Raw genomic sequence first — 24,600 nt, 5'->3', positions numbered from 1 at the left:
AAAGGCATACGTTGTTATAATATTTTAATATATTTACCAATAGTACGGAATCCGCATATAGGTAGATCTGTACCCATCTGCTTGCCGGATGAAACATTTTTTTTTAATAAATTTCATACATAGTGTCACAGCTCGTGTCAAAGCTATCCTTAAGGGGGAGCCGTAGGGGTTGAAATCAATATTTCAATCACATTTTTTTAAAGTACCTATGGTAAAATTACATTATTTTTAAATTTAATATGCATATTCAGTACAATTTATAGAATATTCAAGAAAAAAATCAAGGAAAAATATTGAAAAATAAGCCAATGGTGGCAAAGTTTTGAAGACACCTCAAAATATAATGAATTTTGCGGTGGACATCAGAACTCATCATTCGATCATAATAAACAGAAAATTCAAAAAGATTTTATTAGCTTATGTGTTTCTCGAGGTAACGCTGTAGAGTTTTTTTTTACTTTTATCGACTTTAAACTTTTTGATATCACTCAGAATTCAAAACAACGATTTTTTTTGCAAAAAGTGTGAAAATCAACATATTTATTATTACTTAACAAAAAATAAGAAATAAACAAAAAATATCTCGACAGCATTACCTCAAGCACTGTCCAAAGGAAACATATACAAAATTCCAGGTGGATCGGTCAAGTAATTTTTGAGTTACAATGTCTACAGCCTTAGAAAAAAGCATTTTTGAGGAAATAGCGTTTAAAGTATTGTGAATTATTATTTTAATTAATATTAATTATTAATTATTTTTTTTCTGTCAAATCGTAAAATGATGCCCACCGGAATATCTTTTTGAATCGCGGAGTAATTTACAAAAGAAAATGAGAACAGCTGTTGACCGTTTTTCAACAAGCGAGTCGAAAGTAGGGATATTATTCAATACTATCTCCCTACCCCCTACCTTCGACGCTTGGTAGCTTGAGCAAGTTCGCGCCAGCGCGCTTGAGCGTGGTAAGAAACGGTCAACAGCTGTTCTCATTTTCTTTTGTAAATTACTTCGCGATTCAAACACATATTCCGGCGTGCATCACTTTATCATTTGACAGACACAAAAGAAATTTAAAATAAAGTTGACAATACTTTAAACGACTTTTTCTCAAAACTGCTTTTTTCAAAGGCTCTGTACATTGTAACTCAAAAACTACTTGACCAACCCACCTGGAATTTTGTATATTTTCTTTAGACATTCCTTGAGGTAACGCTGTCGAGATATTTTTTGTTTTATTCTTTTTTTTGTCGTAATATCAAAAAGTCAAAATTCAATAAAACTAAAAAACTCGACACCGTTACCTCGAGAAACTCATAAGCTAATAAAATCTTTTTGAATTTTTTGTTTACCATGATCCAATGATGAGTTCTGATGTCCACCACAAAATTCAATATATTTATATTTTGAGGTGTCTTCAAAAATTTGTAACCGTTAACTTATTTTTCAATATTTTTCCTTGAATTTTTTCTTAAATAATCTATGAATTGTACTGAATATGCCCATTTAATTGAAAAATAAAATAATTCTACCATACTTTAAAAAAAATATGCTTGAAATATTTGATTTCAACCACTACGCCCCCCCCCCTTAAGGATAGTTATGACACGATTTTGATAGGCAACCCATGCTAGAAATATTTTTCTATGTATGAAATTTAATAAAAAAAATGTTTCATCCGGCAATCATATGGGTACAGATCGACCTATATTCGGATCCCGTACTATTGGTAAATATATTGAAATATTATAACAACGTATACCTTTAGCGATTTATCTTACGAAGGAACTTGGATGGCACGGGCCGTAGAACAATAGACGGCGCAAGTTCCTGTTATCGCTGCGTTCCGTTGTATTATAAATTAGCCAATGCTTTTCATATCACACGATTCTTAAACGTGCCCCGTAAGACACGTCCTGTGATAAGATAATAATATATTAGACTTAAGGGCGTGAAACAAAATAAACATAGACAGTTGCGTTTCGAGTTTCTTACCATCCTCTGAATCGTGTTTCTAGGTCTACCCTTCATCAGAGAGGCCCGTAAAAAGACTGAAATACATAAATCAAAAAGCACCGACTGGTTGGTCAATATATTGAAATATACCAACGTATGCCTTTATGGATCTTTAGAGCCAGTAAATAAAATTTTAAATACATTTTAATTATAAACAAATTTCTTAGTTTTTATTTTTTTATGTATTAAAAATAAAAAAGCAGTTTCTTTTTTAAAACAAAAAATATGTGTCAAGGTTATGATATTATTGTATAAATGATTTATAACAGTAGTTTCTGAAAGTACATAGTTAATCATAGAGAACACTTTGGATGCATAATTTTTAAAACTATATGTGTATTATTAGCCCGATCAAAGAAAAATATGGCCCAAAAAAAGGATGGATGAAAAATTTTGAAGGTTTTTTTGATGAAGGTTTTTCTGAAATAACTCAAAAAGTAAGTATTTTAGCGAAAAAAATATTCTTAGCAAAAATAGAGCCCATAAAAAATTGAAAAAATGGTGTATACACGGGATCTGTAAACCAAGTAGAAGCAGAGTTGCAGCTAATGAAAAGTACGTTCTTTTTCGTCAAATTCCAAATCGAATTTCAATGTGAAATAACCTAAAAATGGAGCACTTTTAGGGGAAAATTCATTTTAACTTTTTTAAAGTGTTTAAAAAAAGGTTTATTTTTGTTTTTTAAAGAAAACTTGTAATATTAAAAGTAAGTGAATTATGCTCAAAATATTGTTGGTCCCTTTTATTTTTTGGTAAAAAAATCGCGAAAATCACCCCCTAATTAGCATCACATATACATTTTAACATTACCACTTCACAAGTTACTTTGTCACTTTGTCTATGTATATGGCCCAAAAAAAAAGGAAGGATGAAAATTTGGGAATAGGTAGTTGAAATTGTCTATTATTATATAAGAAAAACTTCTCAATTCTACACCCCTTCCATTTTACAGAAATGGAGGGGAATCCCCCCTCTCGAAAATGAAAAAAATACATTCAAAATAAGACCGGAATTGGATAAAATGACTAATTGTAAACAACTTTCCTTCTATAGAGTTTTTTTACTAAGACAAATACTAAGTCAATACTTTTTGAGTTATTTGCGAGTTAATATGTTCATGTTTAACAAAATAAAACATGTTTTTGGACGGTTTTTCTGAAATAACTTAAAAAGTAAGTATTTTAGCGAAAAAAATATTCTTAGCAAAAATAGAGCCCATAAAAAACTGAAAAAAATGGTGTATACACGGGGTCTGTAGATTAAGTAGCAGCAGAGTTGCAGCTAATGAAAATTAGGTTCGTTTTCGTCAAATTCCAAATCGAATATTTCAATGTGAAATAACCCAAAAACTGAGCACTTTTAGGGGAAAATTCATTTTAATTTTTTAAAGTGTTTAAAAAAAGGTTTATTCTTGTTTTTTAAACAAAACTTGTAATATTAAAAGTAAGTGAATTACGCTCAAAATATTGTTGGTCCCTTTTATTTTTTGGTAAAAAAATCGCGAAAATCACCCCCTAATTAGCATCACATATACATTTTAACATTACCACTTTACAAGTTACTTTGTCTGTATTATTTATATGATCTGTAAGTTTCATCGGTTCAAAGTGCTTCGTTTTGAAAAAGCTGTAGTTAAAATGGCTTGAACGAGTAACTAATCACGAGTTTAGGCAAATTTTGAACAGCCATAGCATAACCAATTTTTGTCGAACCAATGAAACTTATAGATAATATAAACAATACATAGGTAAAGTAACTTATAAAGCGGTAACGATTAATTTTATTTGAGAAGCTAAAAGGGGTGATTTTCGCCATTTTTTTACCAAAAAATAAAAGGGACCAACAATATTTTGAGCGTAACTCACTTACTTTTAATGTTAGAAGTTAAAAAAAAACAATATTAAACTTTTTTTTAACACTTTTAAAAAGTTGTAATGAATTTTCCCCGAAAAGTGCTCTGTTTGGTTATTTCACATTGAAATATTCGATTTAGAATTTGACGAAGAAGAAGCTACATTTCGTTAGCTGCAATTCTGCTTCTACTGGGTCTGCAGACCTCGCGGATACACCATTTTTTTCAATTTTTTATAAGCTATATTTTTACTAAGAATATTTTTTTCGCTAAAATGCTTACTTTTTGAGTTGTCGCCGAAAAACCGTCCAAACATATTTTTTTTTGTTAAAACTGAACACATTAACTCGCAAATAACTCGAAAAGTATTGACTTAGTAAAAAACCTAATAGAACAAAAGTTACTTAGAATTAGTCATTTTATCCAAATCCGGACTTATTTTAAACGTACATTTTTTCACACCCGAGAAATAATTTTTCACCACGTATTTTCCAATTTTGGAAAATGGAGGGGATGTAGAATTGTAAACTTTTTCTTATATAATATTAGACAATTTCAACTACCTGTTCCCAAATTTTCATCCTTTCTTTATTTTTTTGGAGGTTTTCGTAGAATTTTGCGTTCCCTGATCGGGCTATATAAGCTATGTTCAAAAACTTTTAACAGCGAAAGTGACACATAAAAGTAAGTTTAGTAAGTTATAACAGTAGCTCTCTAATATAGGTCTAAACTAATCATTATCAACAGCAGCAGTTCCACACAAAACCTCCCACTGTAAAACGCAATTTAGCTTGACAAGGTCGTCGTTGGGTTAAAAAAGTCCTTATTAGGAAAGGTTCGTGTCTACGTTTTTTTACACTTTGTTACCCTGTCCGGCGACGTTTTTCGATAAGTATCCATTTAAGAAGCTCCACAGTATCTTTTTTTGTTAAAAGATGAAACGGACAGGTCATTATTTTCTTACATTTCAAAGGCACAAAAAAATCACAATAGAAAAGGCGAAGCTTATTCTAGCATATATAGCAACTTATTCAACTAGTTGAAAAAGTGGTTGATTTATAAGTGTTTCGTATAATTGACCCACTTTCGAACAGATGAAATAAATACATACCTCCCATTTTTATTTTATTTTGTTAGATTTCGATCTTATTTTTGAAACTAATTTAAGAAAATGTTGAATTTTTTAATATTATACCCCAGAAATTAGGTCTCACAGGATCGACTGCAATTTACAAAATCCATTTAAAGTGACTCTTTCGTCAAGTACAGTGGTTGTTTAAATAGGATAAAAAAAATTTTTATACACTGCATTTTTACAATTTACTCTATATACAGAGATAAGCGCACTAATAACCGGCAAAATAAACTGCTCGTCAAAAGTTAGGGATATAGAAAATTCTGCTGATTTTCATAGTTTATTTTTTCGCGAACAGACGGATTCGGCTATTTTTTTATTTTAGCCTTTTCTTTAGTGTTTACACAGTTGTGCAAAGGTTTACTCAAACTTATTTTTTGTACTTATACCGGGTGGAAGAAAAAAATATGTTTTCCTTGTGTTAAGTTTGAGACACCCTGTAGAGAGAACGAGGTACAAATGAGAGTATACATCAGAATAATATTGTAGTCTTATGTTTTGGGAACATGCTGTTGTTTGAATGTCCCTGATATCTTTAGAAACAAAAAAAAAATAGACGATTTTGTAATTTATCATGTGTTTTAACCGAAACAAAAGTTTGAGACACCTTGTAGGGAGAAAAAGGCACAAAGGTGAGTATACCCCGATATTATGTTGTAGTCTCATATTTTTTGAATATTTTACTTTTTTAATTTCTCTAATATCTTTAATAACAAAGAAACTAGACGGTATTACTCCTTAATATGTTTTTCTATGTTTCACATGTGTGATGTGAAGCATGTCGTCAGTTAAAACACATATTAAAGAGTAATATCGTCTAGTTTATTTGTTATTAAAGATATGGGAGAAATTATCAAAATAAAATATTCACAAAATATGAGACTACAATAAAATATCGAGGTATACTCACCTTTGTGCCTTTTTCTCCCTACAAGGTGTCTCAAACTTTTGTTTCGGTTAAAACACATGTTAAATTACAAAACCGTCTATTTTTTTATTTCTAAAGATATCAGAGACATTCAAAAAAAAATGTTCACAAAACATAAGACTACAATACGATTTCGATATATACTCCCATTTGTACCTCGTCCTCCCTACAGGGCGTCTCCAAATTAACATAAAAACATTTCTTTTCTTCCACCCGGTATAAGTCAAAAAAATAGTTTGAGTAGACCTTTACATAACTGTGTAAATACTAAAGAAAATTCTAAAATAATAAAAAAAATAGCGGAATCCGTTAATCTGTTCACGAAAAAATCTACTATAAACATTAAGTTGAATTTTCTATATCCCTAACTTTTGACGAGAAGTTTAACGCAAAAAATGGAAAACATATTAAGTTGTGAGATAAAAAGAGATGAACCTAGTGGAGGTGTTAAATTTAGCGATAGTAACTTATAGATTGACATTATATTGATTATTTCCCACCTTTAGATATATCCGACGAATTTGAGAAATGCCACTGTCACAGTGAAAGGTTTAATTAACATACTCCTCCGATAGGTATAAAGGTGGGAAACAATCAATATAATGTCAATTTATATGTTACTATCGCTAAATTTAACAACTCTACTAGTTTTATTTCTTTTTATCTCACAATTTAATATGTTTTCCATCTTTTGCGCTATTTTGCCGGTTATTAGCACGCTCATCACTGTATGGGTCATTCCACGAACATACGCCTGTTTTGGATTATTTCGATAACGAATATTTTACTGTGCAACATAAGAAGTACGAAAGTAAATGGCGCTAATAATTATTCCAGTAAACAACAATGTAATTTGCAATTTACTTTCGTTCTTCTTATTTTGCACAGTAAGATATTCGTTGTCGAAGTAATCCAAAACAGGCGTATGTTCGTGGAATAGGGTATATAAATTAATAAGTAAATTGTATGTAAGTCAATTAACATGAGTTAGGTACCGTCCAGTGACGGTTCTCTAAGCATTATTGTGGTATATTGTCTAGCCATACTCTCCTCAGTCTTCTTTCAGCAAGTGGTTGGGTGAATAAATTATTTATCAATTCGTTGGTGTGGTCAGTGGTACGATTTTTATATTTTATTGAATGATTCTTTATTAAGTTCTTGATTAGTGGGATGTCCAGATCATTGTGAAGTGTCTGGTTGGATACGTGCCATGGAGCTTTACTTATCATAAGAAGTATTTTGGACTGGAATGTTTGGAGAATCTTCGTATTTGAAGGTTTACTGCAGCCTCATACTTCTATTCCGTATGACCAAACTGGTATAAGTATAGATTTGTACAGAAGCAGCTTATTTTCAAGAGATAACTGAGACCTCTTGTTAAATAGCCAGTTCATATTTTTTAGTTTAAGAGGAAACAGTAGCGATCAACAGGTAGCAAAAACGCGTTCCAAGATTGCGGCTGTAATTTTGAATATTTTTTCGAGATATTTGGCACACGTATTCGTAATATAATAAAGAATGACGGTACAGAGCCCAATTTGAAAAATATATTAATATGTGGAAATAACTCTGTAATTAAATACAATATTAAAAAAACGAGCCTGTACCGCCATTAAGAAGAACAGAAAAATACACTTTCTTCAAATAAACTTTTTTATCCGATGCCTAGGTTTTGTGTCATTTTGGAACTACTAAAATTTTTTATTTCATTAGTAGTTCCAAAATGTCACAAAATCTAGGCATCGGATAAAACAGTTTTTTGAAGAAAGTGTATTTTTTTGTTCTTCTTAATGGCGGTACAGGCTCGTTTTTTTAATATTGTATTTAGTTACAGAGTAATTTCCACATATTAATATATTTTTCGAATTGGGCTCTGTACCGCCATTCTTTATTATATTACGAATACGTGTGCCAAATATCTCGAAAAATATTCAAAATTACAGCCGCAATCTTGGAACGCGTTTTCGCTACCTGTTGATCGCTACTGTTTCCTCTTAAGTTCAATAATTGTTTAGGTTTAGTTTTACTGTGCGTTTTCCATATGAGTTTTTTATCCAGATGCAATCCCAAGTATTTGATAACTGGTTTGATGGGAATCGGAGTATTATTTATAGAAACTTGAGGACATGCAGATTTTCTGGTTGTAAGAGTAATTTGTACTGATTTGCTGGCATTAAAGTTTATTTTCCATCACTTGAGCCAGTTTTGTAATTGGTCTAAATGATTTTGTACTTTTTGTGATGCTACATTAGGGTCGACATCCACTGCTAAGATTCCCGTATCATCGGCAAAAGTACGTAAGAAGGTATCATTTCTGGTTGTAACGTCGGCTGTAAATATCAGATACAGAAATGGGCGGAGAACGCTACCCTGTGGTACGCCAAATTGGATAATGTGGTAATTTGAGAAGTTATCTTCAATTTTGACTTGGAAGTATCGGTCAGTAAGATACGATTTTAGAATAAAGTACAGTTGGTCTTTTAGGTGTAATTTCAGTTTATAGAGGAGACCTTGATGCCATACCTTATCAAATGCCTGTTGTATATCGAGAAACACTCCAGAGCAAAACTTTTTCTCTTCAAGAGTTGTTTTAATTATATTTACTATTATGTGGCATTGTTGAATGGTTGAGTGTTCACGTCGAAATCCGAATTGGTGTTGTGGTATAATTTCGTTTATGGGGAAAACTTTCTCGATTTTATGTAATAGCAGCCGTTCTAATACTTTCGACATTATTGAGATAATAATGTCGAAGGATAAAAAAATTTAATAATAATAATTCACAAACTATTTGGTCGATATGTTATAAAATTTAGCATACTTAATAACTCATTAAGAGCCACAATTTTGATTAGTTATATTACATGTCATTATGCAAAAAAAAACAAAGTTATTCTTCTTCTTCCTGTAGTGGCCATTTATTTTGGATGTTGGCGATGATCATGGCAATCTCTACTGGTACACACTGCTGCTCTGAAAGTATTTGTGGTTGTTGTGTTAAACTACGTACGTAGATTTTTCAGCCAGGAAATCCTTCGCCATCCTGGTCCGCGTTTTCCTTTTACTTTTCCCTGTAGTTATTATTGCTGATTAGTTGCAATAGTCCATATCTCTCGGTGTTCTTCATGATGTGACCAAGATGTCACATCAGAAGTCTTAGATGCAGAATTCACCATTATAATAAAAATTAAAATGGTAAATATTTATTTAAATCTGAAATTTTTCTTGTTGAAACTTCTTTTTGGTGCATCCTTAATCTGTGACTTTTACAATTTATAAGACAGCCGACGACGAACATAGAAAACAAAAAGGACTCTACTATATGCACTCACATTTCGCTTTCATTCTTCTAGGAAAAGAACAGAAAGAAACTTCTTAGTACTCAAATCTGAGTGAATATAGAACAGTGAGAGATGGTTTTGCTTGCTTTCGATTCAGAGGGATGCACAATCGCTGGACAGCTGTTTCTGGCATTGCAGGCTTCCTTAACAGCGCTATCGTGCACACCTCTGAATCGAAAACCAGCTAGCCCATCTATTTAAGAGAAATTTCAAATTTTCAATGATATTGAGTTCAATTTAAAAAGAAATTTTCCTTAAATAGATGGGCTAGCTGGTTTTAGATTCAGATGTGTGCACACTAGCACTGCTGAGGAAGCCTGCAATGACAGACACAGCTGTCCAACGATTGTGTATCACTCTGAATCGAAAGCAAGCAAAACCATTTTTTACTTTTCTATCTTTACTCAGATTTGAGTCCTAGGAACTTTCTTTTTGTCATTTTCCTATACGAATGAGAACGGCACTTAACTGCAAATAGTAGAGTCCTTTTTGCTTTCTATATTCGTCGTCTGCTGTCTTATAAATTATAAAAGACGCAGATTAAGGATGTCCCAGAAAGAACTTTCGAAAAGAAAAGTTTCAGATTTAAATAATTATTTACCATTTTAATTTTTATTATAATGGTAAATTCTGCATCTGAGACTCTTCAGTTTGTTTAAGAGATGTCGATGGATTGCATCCCAATGGGGATTTCAATGATCTTTGAAATTTCCCTTAAATAGATGGGCTAGCTGGTTTTCGATTCAGAGGTGTGCAAGCTAGCACTGTTGAGGAAGCCTGCAATGGCAGAAATAGCTGTCCAGCGATTGTGCATCCCTCTGAATGGAAATCAAGCAAAACCATCTTTTACTTTAAAAATCGATTTTGTCTGTTTTTATTGTGGTTAACAGCTCTTTTTCTTTGAGTACTCTTAATAAAATACCCTGGTTGGTAACGTGGTCGGTATAAAATATCTTCAGGATTCGACACATAAAGCACATTCGATACGACTACGACACATTCGATAAAGCCACATTTCGAAAGCATGAATTTTATTATGTGAGAGTCCACATCTCAACTTCTTACAAGAGTGTAGGAAAGATATAACATCGTAGTAACCCGATTTTTATGGGTATTGATAAATCATGATATTTGAATAGATTAGCCATTTTTTGAAATGCAGATCTTGCTTTCTCTATTTTAAATTTGATTTCTAGGGAATGCTCGCGATTTTCATTGACGTTCGTGCCAAAGTAGGTGTATGTTTTTACTCTTTCTATTTGCTGATCGATCGTTCACTCTGATTCGTCCAAATTAGTGGTTCTTCTTAGACATTATTTTTTTTAACGTTTAGTGAAAGTCCATATCTCTAACTTAATCCTGTAATTCTAATCATTAACCCCTGGAGGACGTCAGAAAAATTTATTGTAAATCTAATTTATCTCCCCTATGGCTTGTTAGGTCTCTCCTCTCCTATGATGCTACAATTTCTTCTAACCACTCAAATCGTATATATCCTTTAATTACATCATTACATGAACCAAACGACTTTTTGAATGAGACATATACGTACTGAATGTCCTTTTTATGTCAAAATACTCCAACAGCTCCGTATTAGTTTTATCTTCAAAGTGATCCTAAACAGCATAAGCGAAATCAACACGAAGATCAAATTTCTCAAGAAAACAAATTATTAAACAAAATATGAGTTAAAGAGATGATGGAGGAGCTAGAGAATCTTGGATCCTAGAAAAACTAAGACATAAAATATGCTAATAGTGATCCTAAATAACACCACAGCCAAGATCAGTTTCAACGGAACAACTTCTAAGGATATCAATGTAAACAAAGGCGTGAAGCAAGGTGACTCTATCTCACCGACAATACTTTTAACCTGATATTGGAAGTAATCATAAGGAGGACAAACTTTGCAAACAAAAACATTATTACGGACCAACTGTAACTAGTAGCATATGCAGATGATCTAGTCACCATAGCAAAGACGAAGACACTTATAAAAGCAGCTGACAAATTAGATAAGGAAGCGAAGAGAAGAGGGCTAGAGATAAACCAGCACAAAATAAAATACATGGCGATAGGGAAGGACGGCACAACAACTAAGAAATATCTAATAATACAAAACAATAAATTTGAAACCGAATTCACCGTTAGGAGAAAACCGAAAAATAAAAAACAGATAAAGGAACTCTGAAAGTCAAAAAACATATGGTATGAATAGAAATCTACTGAGAAGCAAGACTTTACCTAAGAGAACAAAGATGAACCTATATAAGACCTTAATAAAACCTATTGTTACACTTGGTATGGAAACATCTACGATTAATAGGAAAGAGGAAGATAGCCTTGTGAAATTTAAAACAAAAATAATGAGAACTATAATGGGCCACAATGTAACAAGAGAGGGAGAAATAATATGAATGAAAACGAATGCCGAAATTGACGAAGAATTAAAGAGAGAAAACATAGTCAAATACGTAATATATCTTCGCTTAGAATAGAAGGTATTATACAGAAACGCCCACAATCAGATATATGTTAAGAAGGATTAATAACTGGACAGAACTATGGCCCAGGTGTGGAGGAAGACAGACCTAGATGAAGATGGCTGGATGATGTAGAAGAAGTTATAAGAGCAACGAATGGGAAAGACTAAAAAGTTCAGTGCAAGGACAGAATGAAATGCAAAAGAGTCAGGACAGCAACAAATACACACAGCAAACTATAAATGACAGACGAGCAATCCACCTCACCCGAGGACAGGATTTTGAACGCCCCGGCGTTATAGGCTATTGATTATATTCAAAATAAGATAGCTAAAAGGAACTACAACATTAACGGGGTTTTATTATTTCATATGGTCAATGGATATATACAGTGCGTCCATAAAGTCACGCATAAATTCATTATTTCGTAAACCGGAGACTTTAAGGAAAAATACCGAAACAGGTCGATTTTTATTTTTAAATTAGGAATTTTTGGCATACATGTCATACTAGTGACGTCATCCATCTGGGCGTGATGACGTAATCGATGATTTTTTTAGATGAGAATAGGGGTCATGTAATTGCTCATTTGAAAGGGTATGTAATTCTCTATTCACTAATATTAACATTAATATATTTATTTATACAGGGTGTCCAAAAAATGTTTTTTTAAATTAAATCAATTGGTACAAAAAGATGAATGTAGGTACGTAATTTGTTTAATTCTAAATATATTTTATTGGTGCCAGAAAACATAAAAAAGTTTTATTTAAAAAATAAACATTGATTTTCGCTTAAGCGTAATGTTATACTTCCAAGAGGCAAGTGGGTGGCAGCTCTAACATTGAATTTAAGCGAAAAGCAGTATTTATTATTTGTCAAATAAACATGTATTCCTGTTTTCTGACAAAAGTAAAACGAATTTTGAATTAAATAAGTTACATACATTCTTCTTTTTGTCTCAAATAATTTAATTAAAAAATTATTTTTGGACACACTGTAAAAATAATTATGTTATTGTTTGTATTACTAAATAGAGAATTAAATACACTTTAAAATGAGCTATCACATGACCCCTATTCTCATTTAACAAAATCATCGATTACGTTATCAAGCCCAGATGGATGACGTCACTAGTATGATATATATGCCAAAAAATTTTAATTTAAAAATAAAAATCGACTTGTTTCGGAATTTTTCCTTAAAGTCGCCGGTTTACAAAATAATGAATTTATGCGTTACTTTATGGACGCACAGTATATATGAAAAAATTCATATTTTTCACACCGCGGAGTGCTACCATTTAAAGGGGTGCGTTTTTGAGAAATGGGTGAATTAGTCCCTGGGCACAAGTTACATTAGGGTGAGTTTTATGCACTTTTGGTACAAACATATCTACATCAAAATTGTTCCTGGTTAAATTTCCTTTTTAAATCTCTTTTTAAAGTCAATGATACTTTCTTTACAAAAATATATTCAAAAGAAAAAGCACAAAGAAACCCAAAAGAAAGAAATTTTGTTTTTTGTCCCATAACTTTTGTCCACGAAGATATAGGTATAGACATTGCTTTACAGAAAAAAACCTACATATTTCTTCTTTAAAATATTGTTTAGTAGAGGTAATTAGAATGTATAGCTTTTGAAATATGATTTTTCAAATTTCTCCACTCACAGCAATTTTGGGCAATTTTCCTTGTTATTTCGCAAATATTGTAACTTTTTTCTACGTAACTTTAAGTATATACAATGGTACACGTAATAGGAATAGAAATCAATTACCTTTAAAATGATCTACTGTATAACGCTGTACGACTTTTGTTAAAAAGGTTATGGTTTTTCAAGTTTTTATACTTTTAACGATTTTTTATAATATAATATAAAAATAAAATAATATTATTAGGGTGTCCCGAAAAGATTGGTCATAAATTATACCACACATTCTGCGGACAAAAATATTTCGATTGAACTTAACTTACCTTAGTACAAATGTGCTCATAAAAAAAGTTGCAGCCCTTTGAAGTTACAAAATGAAAACCGATTTTTTTCAATATATCGAAAACCATTAGAGATTTTTTATTGAAAATAGACATGGGGCATTTTTATGACAGGAACATTTTAAAACAAAATTACAAAATTATAGTGAAATCTGTCCACCCCATAAAAATTTTATGGGGATTTTGTTCAATTAAACCCCCCCCCCCCCCCAAACTTTTGTGTACGTTCCAATTATTTCATTATAGCGGTACCAGTAGTTAAACACAACGTTTCTAAAACTTTTTTGTCCCTTGGTATTTTTTAGATAAGCCAGTTTTTATCGGGATGCGGCTTCTTTTTTAATATGTTTACATAAAAAATTTATGGGGGTTTTGTTCCTTTAAACCCCTCAAATGTTTGTGTACGTTCCAATTAAACTATTATTGTGGTACCATTAGGTAAACACAGTGTTTTTAAAACTTTTTTGCCTCTTAGTCTTTTTTTGATAAGTCACCTCTTATCGAGATGTGGCTTCTTTTTCAAAATATACCTAATAATGTAAATTATAAATAAATTTTCAGATATTAACAGATCTCTATAATCGTACTTAACCATAATATACAAAAATATGTGGTGGATTCGACAAATATCTCGATCAACACTGGCTTATCGAAAAAGTACTAAGAGGCAAAAAAGTTTTAAAAATATTGTGTTTACTTCATAATGTAACAGTTATAATTTAATTGGAACGTACACAAAAGTTTGGGGGGGTTTAAGGGAACAAAACCACCATAAAATTTTCATGGGGTGCACAAATTTCACTTTAATTTTTTTTTAAGATTTTACTACTATAAGAATGCCACATGTCCATTTAAAATAAAAAAAAAATTTAAAATAAAAAAATAAAAAATTCGATTTTCAGTTTTCAAAGCGCTGTAACTTTTTTTGTGTGCACTATTGTATATAGGTAAGTGAGGTTCAATCAACCTATTTTTGACCCCAGAATCTGTGGTATAATTTATGACCAATCTTTTCGGGACACCCTGTATAAGATATAATATAATATTATATTATATATGTTACAGTTCAAGTTGATTCTCAGTTAGAGTTGACTCCAACTAGTTGGAGTCAACTCCAACTGAAACGAGCAGTAAAAGTTGATTTTAAAAATTTAAATCAACTTTTACTAGTTGGAGTTGACTCTTCCTGGATCGATTCAGTAAATGTTGATTATACGAGAATCTCAAGTGCATTTTTAATGAGTGTACGTTTCTTTGTTTTGACCGTTTCAACTACTTTTAGTATAGTCTGTAACGTCGCCCCCGTTAGGTAAATTATTCTGATTCGATTTTTTGCACAAACTTACTCAAAGAAATACATCCGTATAACAATCCTTATAACAAATACACAGGGTGTCACTCGGTACCGCGGTCGAAAAATTGTTTAACAAATTTTTGTTAACCAAATTCACAAAAATAATTTTTATCTACTCTATCTCATATTATGTAAAAATGTAAAGGTTTTATTGTGTGAAAATTGTAAATATAGATAGCAGTACATGAACAGTTTAAAGTGTGTCTGAAGTAGCAATGTATTTTAAATGGGTTTTACTTTTTCGCACTGTTCAGCTTTCGCCTTCGGGAGAAAATCAGACACGCCCTTACAACGGCAACTGAAATGCTCATGAAATGCTCACAAAACAGCGACCACGGAAGCAAAGATGGATGACGGAGGAAATATTGGATTTAATGGATGAAAGAAAAAAATGCAAACAGCAGAAAGCAATGTACAAAGCATTAAATAGAACCATTAACCAAAAAATAAAAATTGGAAAAGAAAAATGGATAACAGAACAATGTGAAGAAATCGAAAACTTATATAAAAAACATGATGACTTCCATCTGTATAAGAAACTCAAGGAATTCACAGGCACGACATACTCACAAGGACCAAATAATCTAATCAACGCAGAAGGCAAACTGATTTCAAGCCCTGAAGAACAAATAAACGTATGGGAAGACTATATAAAGGAACTCTTCTATGACATCAGAGAACCTCCTACATTAAATACCGAAAACGACGAAGGTCTTCCAATACTAAAGTCCGAACTGGAATATGCTCTACATCAACTAAAAATCAACAAATCTGTAGGAAAAGATGAAATATCAGCTGAGCTATTGAAGTTAATCAACGAGGAAAACTTAGACCTTCTTCTTGGACTATTTAATAATGTTTACAATACAGGGACTATCCCTAAAATATGGCTTGAATCAGTCTTCATACCACTGCCTAAAAAGAAGAACGCCAAATTTTGCCAGGACTTCCGCCTTATAAGTCTATTAAATAACATTCTGAAGCTTTTCTTGCGTATCATACAGACCAGAATATATTATAAAAAATGTGATGAGGTCACCGGTCAAGAACAATTTGGCTTCAAGAAAGGTATGGGGACACGAGAAGCAATATTCTGTCTTCAAACTCTGGCACAAAGATACAAAGATCAGCAAGCAGACCTTTTATCTGTTTCATAGATTTTGAGAAAGCGTTCGATAGGGTGAAGCACAAGACCTTGACAGAAAGATTGAATGACATCGGAGTCGACAAAAGAGATTCTAAAATTATAGAGGCTATTTATTGGAATCAGACAGCAATCATAAAGACCAATGGTAATACGTCAAGGCCAATTGAAATACAACGAGGTGTTAGACAGGGTTGTGTGCTATCACCCATACTTTTAACGTCTACTCTGAGGTAACATTTGCGAACTCCTTATCGCACCCTTCAGAAGGAATCAGGATAAACGGTCAGAGAATAAATAACATCCGCTATGCAGATGACAGAGTATTAATGACTGATTCGGACCATAGTCTGCAGATACTGTTGGATAGGGTTACTGAGAGTTGTGAAAAAATGGGGATGAAGATCAATACTGCGAAAACCAAAGTTATAAGAATATCAAGGAATAAAAATTTACCTCTTCCAATAAATATGTGAAACACCAACAGCTTGAATACGTAAGCCAGTACAAATATCTTGGTTGCTGGTTCAACATTCAACTTGATTAAAAACAAGAAGTCAAGAGCGAGAATAGAGGTAGTCCGACAGGGGTTTATCAAAATAAAAAGCTTATTTTGTAACAGTAGCATTAATATCAGCCTTAGATGTCATTTTCTGCATTGCTATGTGTGGTCAATACTTTTGTATGGAACGGAGGCCTGGACACAACACAACACTGATGAACGGACGCCTTTGAACTCTGGCTTTATAGAAGAGACTTGAAAATACCTTGGACAACCCACACCACCAACGAATATGTTCTGAGGAGAATAGGTACAGATAGGGAACTGCTAAAAATAAATAAAGTCAGAAAAGTTAGCTACCTGGGACACATAATGAGAAACGAAAAGTACCGCCTCACGCAACTGATCATCCAGGGTAAGAGTGAAGGAAAACGGGGTCCCGGTAGGCGCCAGATTTCATGGTTTAGAAATATGAGAAACTGGACCGGCCTTGATTCAACATCTTTGTTTAGAGCTGCATTGGACAGAGACAGATTTGCCAGTGTAGTCGCTAACCTCCACTAAAGGAGAAAGCACCACCAGAAGAAGAACTTTCGACTTGTCATGGTGATGACATGTGAGCTATAAATTACAAAAAAAGTTTTGACAGTTTTGTGGTTTGACAGAAGTTTGAATTTTTAAATGTCAAAATGGTAGGCACTCACATTGATAGCTGCGTCAATACGCTCCTAGTGCTCATTGTTAATAATTAAAAATAACCGCTTAGTAATAAAATAATAACAAAAATTTCTTCAGTATCTTGTAGGGGGGTCGTTAAAATTTTATTTGGTGACTTTCGGACTTACATAATAATAATTTTTATTAAGCCTTGAAAATGGTCATTTTCGTATTTTGCAAATTTTAAATCGCGTATAACTCGAGAACAACAAAATTTTACAGAAAAATCACAAAAGACCTCTTTTGCTCCGAATGACACAAATGATGTAAAGAAAATTGTCCTAAATAAATTTTTTTTGTGAGTTTGTTTAAAAAAATTGTTTAAACAATTTTTCGACCACAGTACCATCTGACACCCTGTGGATTCGTTATTTGGTCGAAGAGGACCTCTTTTTTAGTAAGTTTGTGCAAAAAAAATCGAACTGGAATAATTTACCTAACGGGGGCGACGATACAGTCTAGACTAATTTGAACATATTCAGTAACATTTAATTTCTAGAATCGGCTGTTTGTGTGAATCAGAATCAACTTTTACTAAATGGCATTGGGAAGAGTATACTTTTACTAGTTGGAGTCTACTTTTACTAGTAAATGTTGAATATAAATCTTCATTTTATATTTATAATCAACTTTTACTGAAACCAGCCGTTAGAGTCGACTCCGACTAGTTGGAGTCAACTCCAACTGGATAATCAACTTGAACTGTAACATATATACTATATACCTAATATATACCTTAATATATACTAATACCTAATATAAAAAAAAATATTATTTTTTACATTTTTTACGATTATTTTTTAAATTTCTCATTAAACTTTGTTTTTCTTTTACATGAATATACTCTATATTGCTCAATAAAGAATATTTTTAAATAATGGAAACCGAGTGATTCTTTGATATTTTTTTACCTGCATTATTTAAAATTATTTCTTTTACAAAAATTACATAAACATTAGTCTTAGAAAACATCACTTTAGTTAAAATTATTTAAACGTTGACATTTACAAAATTTTCAAAATCAAATTCCATCTCTTCGTTAGCATTAGCTTCAATATCTTCCTCTGACACCACAGTTATCTTAGAGTTCCCACAATTAGTACCCATGCACATGCACCCTTTGCAGAATATTGAACAACTAATTCCTATCTTCTTACAACCGCAGTTTTTTGTACATCCTTTGGTACATTTACATGCTATTTTTTCAAGCAAAGCTTGCGGTGCAGGTTTGACAGTAAATATTGGAATTAATCCATATTTTGAAGTTTACCCGGCCGAGTCAAGTTGATCCAAAGTATTACCTATAAAAAATAAAGTTCAGTTATAACACACAATCACATAAAAAAGTTATAATGAGAAATTTAAAAAATAATCCTAAAATCAAAAATCGTTGCAAGTACTTATATTATTATTACATTTTGAAAAAGCATATCTTATTCAAAAATAATTCTAGAATTTTTTATAATGCACATAATTTTTTATTATACATATAATATATACCTAAATGTAGAAAAAAAAAGTTATAATGGGAAATTTAAAAAATATGTAATCGTAAAAAATATAAAAACTCGTTAAAAGTATAAAACCTTGAAAAAGATAACCTCTAACCTCTTTAAGAGAAGTCGTACAACATTATACAGTAGAACATTTTAAAGGTAATTGATTTCTATTCCTCTTACATGTACCATTGCATATGCCTAAAGTTACGTAGAAAAAAGTTACAGAACAATATTTGCGAAATAACAAGGACAATTGCCCAAAATTGCTGTGAGTGGCGAACTTTGAAAAATCATATTTCGAAAAGTGTAAATCCTAATGACCTCTACCAAACATCATTTTAAAGAGAAAGTATGTATATTTTTTTTATGTGAAGCAATGCCTATACCTTTATCCCCGTGGACAAAAGTTATGGGGCAAAAAACAAAATTTCTTTCTTTTGGGTTTCTTTGTGCTTTTTCTTTTGAATATATTTTTGTAAAAAAAAGTATCTTTGACTTTAAAAAGTTATATTTAGATAGGAAATTAAACCAGGAACAATTTTTGTGTAGACGTGTTTGTACCAAAAGTGTATAGAACTCACCCTAATGTAACCTGTGCCCAGGGACTAATTCACCCATTTCTCAAAAACGTACCCCTATAAATGGTAGCACTCCGCGGTTTTTTCATATATAGAGATTCATTGACCATATGAAATAATAAAACCCTGTTAACGTTGTAGTTCCTTTCTATAGTACATAATCAATTGCCTATTAGCTATAATCCCTAGGGATTGTATTGCTTAATGAATGAAGGAATAAATAGTAAGTAAATATTTTTTATCAATATTAGTTACAATAGCAGTTACAATATTAACAATTAAGTTTATGTTTTAAATGAGTTTACTATTCAATTTTCCCTTATACTGGGTTGGGATAAAGTATGGAACCAAGCAAATATCTTTGAAACGAAAAGAACAATATTTATGAAAGTTTGCGTGCAAGTACAGTGACGCAAAAGGCATCTATTGCCATACTTTTTGTTACCATTCCACTTCCGGTTTCACCGGAAATACCCCTAACTTATTTAATTTAAATGGGACACCCTATATATTTTTGCAGATTTTAAAAGAATTTGTTATTTTTAATTCATACGTACCAAATTTGGTAGAGAAAATTTGTTAAAAAGTGTCTGTAGATAATTTTTTGTATTAATACAACGTAATAGTAAATAAACGAGTACCATCTATACTGTAGACTAAAATTGTTGTTTACATGCACTGCATGACTTATTTGAATTTAGTATAGTAGGTAAAACTGTTACTGAACTAATTGACAGAAATAAGTTGTATTAAAAATGGTTCATTTAAGTGGAAGAAATCGTATTGAAATATTAATGATAATAGGTTGTGGTGAATTTTCATTTTTTGGAAGTGAATTTTCCAAATCCATGGACTGGACGTAGAGGATTCATAGAGTGGCCCGCTCGTTCTCCGGACCTCAACTCGTTAGATTTTTTCTTTGGGTTATCTAAAATTACGTGTTTACCTTAGACGACCAAAATGCTTGCAGGATTTGAGACAAAGAATAATAATTGATGAATGTGAACTAATACGTGGAGAAATCTTGCAAAAAGTGACTCACGAATTTATTTATAGGCTTGCACGTTATCAGGAGGTCAACAGCAAACATTCTCAACATTTGAAATTATTATTTTTTATTTTTAATATCATTGGTCTAACGTAAATTAATTAACCTATTTTTTAACTGTAAAGAGATTTATTTCTTGTTTTAACAGTTTTTTCTTCCAAACTTGGTATGTATGAATTAAAAATAACAAGTTCTTTTAAAATCTGCAAAAATATACAGGGTGTCCCATTTAAAGTAAATAAGTTAAGGGTATTTCCGGTGAAACCGGAAGTGGAGTAGTAACACAAAATAGGGCATCAGATGCCTTTTGCCTCACCGTACTTGCATGCAAAGTTTCATAAATACTGTTCTTTTCGTTTCAAAGATATTTGCTCGGTTCCATACTTTATCCCAACTCTGTATATCTATATTCTAATTATAGAATTCTATAACAATAGAAATGTCATTTACGGTAATAAACATTTAATTTTATTTCCTTTGTCTCAATTTTTCCTGGCATTACATCGTGGCTTCAACGAACAAAACTACCTATCAGCTTGTATATTTTAAAAATGTTCAGCTGAACTCCCATCGGTGAAGTTGCTTCAATTTCTACGTTGCATGGAAAACTCCCGCAGGGTCGTGTTTGTTAAAAAATGTTAGTGTGAAAAATGTTTGTTGATTTTACATCAAAACCATGATTTTAAAATATTTTGTACACCTTGTTGTTTTACTTGTTTTTAGCCATATTATATTTATTTTAAAATTGACGCCACCAATAAATTAAATTTTCAATTAGATAACTCATATGGAAATGTTTTTGTTTATTTTGGTCTTCATGTGTTTATTCATTCCGAATAACTAAGTTAAAATATATTAATTTTTTGGATGTATTACTAGAAAACAAACGAGTTATTTGAAGAAAATTATTTCCTAAATAATAGATTCTATTTCTGAGCTACAGGGTATCAAGTAATTATCCACATTGCTCCGGTGAAAGTGATATTGTGGCAGAGAACTTAAAACATGGAGTTGAGGCCTTACGAAAACAAATTCATCATCATCATCATCATGCAACCTCTTCTGTCCACTGCTGGACGTAGGTCTCTCCCATTCTTCGCCAATCTTCCCGATTCTGTGCTTCTTGTTGCCATTTCTTCGATATTCGGTTAATGTCGTCCATCCAGCGTGTTGGTGGTCGTCCTCTGCTGCGATTATCTTCTCTTGGGCGCCAGTCAATTAGTTTTCTGGTCCATCTTGAGTCTTTCAGTCGCGCTGTGTGACCTGCCCAATTCCATTTCAGCTTGGTTATACGTTCAACGACATCAGTGATACCTGTTCTTTTCCTTAAGTCTTGGTTCCTTATTTTGTCTTTTTTTGTCACGCCAAGAATCGATCTTTCCATGCGCCTTTGTGCCACTCACATTTTAAGTGCTGTTGTTTTTGTGAGCGTGAGAGTTTCTGTTCCGTATGTCATAATAGGAAGAACGCATTGGTCAAATGTCTTCCGTTTCATAGCTGTCGGGATATTGCTCTTAAAGATGTCTCTTAGTGAACCATACGCCGCACAAGCAAGTGTTATTCGTCGTTGAAATTCGCAAGTCGAATTGTCCTTGCCTATTCTGATTTCATATACATATATCTGACTATATTCATTGTATATTCATTCTATATTCATTGTACATATATCTGACCGAGATATATGTACTTTTATGTCAATTCTACCACTTGACTTTGGATGGCTAGGTGTTCGCTGGGAACTAAATTTGTCATAAATTTGGTCTTGCTGATGTTCATTTTTAGACCTAATGTTGAAGATACGTGTTTTAATTTTAGTAGCATTTGTTGTGCTTCACCCAAATCTTCGGAAATAAGTACTATATCGTCGTCAAAACGCAGATGATTGAGCATTTCTCCATCTATTTTTATTCCTCTATTTTCCCACTTTAGCATTTTAAAGGCGTATTCGAGGACCGCTATAAATAATTTAGGTGAGAGCGTGTCGCCCTGTCTCACACCCCGCTTGATATGAATTTCTCTGGTAGTATCATGTAGTTTTACACGCATTGTGGCGTTTTGGTATAATGTTTGCACTAACTTTGTAAACCGCTAACCTATTCTACTATTGTTCAGATCAGTTATAATGCTGTATAATTCCACAGTATCGAAGGCTTTGTGAAAGTCTACGAAGATAAGTACCAGTGGTCTGTTATATTCTAACGACTTTTTTATTAAGGTTTTTACTGTTTGTAGGTGATCGTTTGTTCCGAATTTTGAGCGGAATCCAGCTTGTTCTCGGGGTTGGTAGAAATCCATTTTTTTTTTCTAGTCTTGTCGTAATTATTCAGGTAAACATTTTATAGATGTGGTTCAATAAGCTGATTGGTCTATAGTTTTCTAGGTGCGCTTTGTCTCCTTTATTGTGTAGTAAAATTGTTACTGCATTATTCCATGTTTCCGGTATGCAACAATCTGTTAGACAAATGTTAAACAAAATTTTTATTTGGTTGAGAAGGGCACGTCCACCCATCTTTATAGCTTCTATTACGACTCCATCGTCTCCTGGCGCTTTGTTGCTTTTCATCTTTTTCATTGCGTCCTGGATTTCGCTTAGTGTGATCTCTGGCATGAGCTCTGAACTCTGGTTGATGATTTTGCGTGATGCAGCGGCTTCCAAATTCTTTTAATCTTCTCTTTGGCTTGTGTATAGTTCTTGATAGAAGTCTTCAACTATATGTAGTAGTTCTTCTCTATTTGAAAACAAATTAGTGAGGTAATAATAAAAGTATGGGACGCTGAAACAATGCCCCAAGATTCGAACAAGTTAATTTATAATGCCCACAGAAAAGAGATGGAACTGAATGCGCAAACTATACAGGAATATTCTTGTTCGATGTTATGTATAAGGTGACGCCATTTTTATCCAAAGGAGACTAGAAAAATATGAGGAGAAGAGTCTAGGAGAATATCAGGGAGGATTTCGTAAGGGAAGATCAACAACCAATCAAATTTTTATGTTAAAACAAATCCTGTTCAGTTACTATGAATACAAAATTTTAGCACAAGTACTGTTTATTGATTACAAGGCGGCTTATGATACAATAGATAGAAATAAACTAATATAAACGCGAATCTATCATAAACAAAATTGAAGCATTGGAAATGTGGATTCATAGACGAATGCTGAAGATACCCTGGACAGCAAGAAAAACTAATGAAGAAGTACTAAGGAAGGTCAACAAAGCTAGAGAACTGCTAAAGACTGTTAATCATCGAAATATTACAACTGATCCATAAAGGCAAAATAGAGGGCCGTAGAGGTATAGGAAGAAAACAAGTTTCTTCGTTAAAAAACATTCGAGAATGGACTCAGGTACCAAATGCTGGACAATTATTCCATATTACAGAAGATCGAGAAGCCTTCGCAATGGTGATCGCGTTAACGTCGGATAATTCTGATATGGCACGTGAAGAAGAAGAAACGCGAAAACAGTTTCAAGTACCCACAAAAATAATAGTTTTTGTAAAAATGACACTTATAAAATCATTTGTACTGTGAAATGAAATGGTACACTCTTAGAAGAACTGTAAGTGAAAAAACGGGTTCGTCAAGGAGACCCATTGTCCACTTTGTTATTCAATATAGCTCTGGAAAAAATTGTGAGGGATACTGGCGTAAATAAGTGGATTAAATGAAGCGATGCAGTAATGGAAGACGACAGCGAGTTATAAATCAGAGTTTGCAAAAGGGATATTTTTATATCATAAAGTAGTTTTATAAGTAGATAGAGGAACGAGAAACAATGTAAATTTCATTTGTTTCGAGAAGCTTCAAGAGGCGAATAGAGATAGCGAGACAATCGTTTTTCAAAATGAAAAAGTTCCTAAGCAGGTGGGCCATAAATATAAACTTTAGAACGAGAATGTTAAGGTGCTATGTTTTCTCCGTTCTACTGTACGGCATGGAAGCTTGGATACTAAAAAAGACAAACATCAAAAACATTGAGGCATTCAAGATGTGCTACAGGAAAATGT

At 32.5% G+C, this 24,600-nt stretch overlaps 1 protein-coding gene across 1 annotated transcript in view; it reads right to left on the bottom strand.

Annotated features, from left to right (window-relative positions):
• Nucleotides 1–24,600, bottom strand: part of LOC114326047 (cell adhesion molecule DSCAML1) — a 1,142,530-nt gene that overhangs the window by 662,093 nt on the left and 455,837 nt on the right. The window lies entirely within an intron of this gene.

This window comes from Diabrotica virgifera, chromosome 6, assembly GCF_917563875.1.
Source record: "Diabrotica virgifera virgifera chromosome 6, PGI_DIABVI_V3a".
In the NCBI taxonomy this organism is placed as follows: Eukaryota; Metazoa; Arthropoda; class Insecta; order Coleoptera; family Chrysomelidae; genus Diabrotica; species Diabrotica virgifera.
The sequence above is the reverse complement of the archived record's forward strand: the minus strand, read 5'-3'. Positions and strand labels throughout refer to the sequence as shown.